The following is a 1,177-nucleotide window of genomic DNA, read 5'->3' as shown; positions in this document are numbered from 1 at the left end:
CCGCACTCCTCATTCATGATTATATGATTTTTTGTTCTTTGATGCCTGATACCTGGTCCTATCAACACCTCGTGATCACACAGGCTGGTGTGCTTCTTCCATGTGGGCTTTATTGCTTCTGGGATAGATGACTGCTTGTTTATTTTCAAGCCTTTAAGACCCAGGTGCTATATCTCTTGATAGCCGGGCACCATCAGCTGTCTTCACCACACTTGCTTATGCACACATTTGTCTTCAGTGTTTGTATGGGGAAGGTGAGCACACAATGATGGTTTTTGTTCTTTGGTGTCTGCTACCTGATCCCTTCAAAACCTCGTGATCACACAGGCTGGTGTACTTCTTCCATGTGGGCTTTGTTGCTTCTCAGCTAGATGGCCACTTGCTTACCTTCAAGCCTTTAAGATCCCAGGCGCTATATCTTTTGATAGCCAGGTACCATCAGCTTTCTTCACCACATTTGCTTATGCACCTATTTGTCTTCAGCGATCGTTGGGAAGGTAGGTATCATGGAATGTCCATTTAGTTGAGCAAAGTGTTCTTGTATTAAGGGAGTATTTGAGTGGAGGCCCAATGTCTATCTGCTACCTTAATACTAAACCTATAAATATATGCACATAGATCTATTTCCTCCTCATCATATATAAATATATTTACATATGTGCATACCTATATTTAGGCCTCTATGTATGTCCTTTGCCTCCTACTTCTTTCCTCTATTTCCTTTTACTTTCCTCTGGTCCCACTATCATGCTCAGCCTTCATTTGGGTTTCAGTAATTCCTCTCAGTTACATTGTCCTTATCACTCCCTACCAGGCTTCCCACCCCCTCCTTGCCACTGGTTTTGTTCCCTTGTCCCTGGGTTGGTTAACACCACTTCTCTTCCCCCACCTCCCCCTCTCTGATGTCCCCCCGGAACCATTGGTCCCATTGTTTTCTTCTCCACATTGTTTATCCAGCCTATCTTATCTAGATAGACTTGCAGAGATAATAATATGCACATAAAAACTTGACAGCGCCAAACAAAGTGACACAGAGAAACAAAGTGATGATGGGAGCCACAACAAAAAAAGCCAATGACATTAAAGAAAAAAGTAAGAAAGAAAAGCCTGTAAATAGTTCAAGGTCTGTTTGCTGACCTTTAGGAGTGTTTTCCCATTGAGTCGTTGGGGTCCCATG

Source organism: Echinops telfairi, unplaced genomic scaffold (assembly GCF_000313985.2).
Source record: "Echinops telfairi isolate 266 unplaced genomic scaffold, ASM31398v2 ScPeMD7_7469;HRSCAF=8507_0, whole genome shotgun sequence".
Taxonomy (NCBI): Eukaryota; Metazoa; Chordata; class Mammalia; order Afrosoricida; family Tenrecidae; genus Echinops; species Echinops telfairi.
This window is presented reverse-complemented; position numbering follows the sequence as displayed.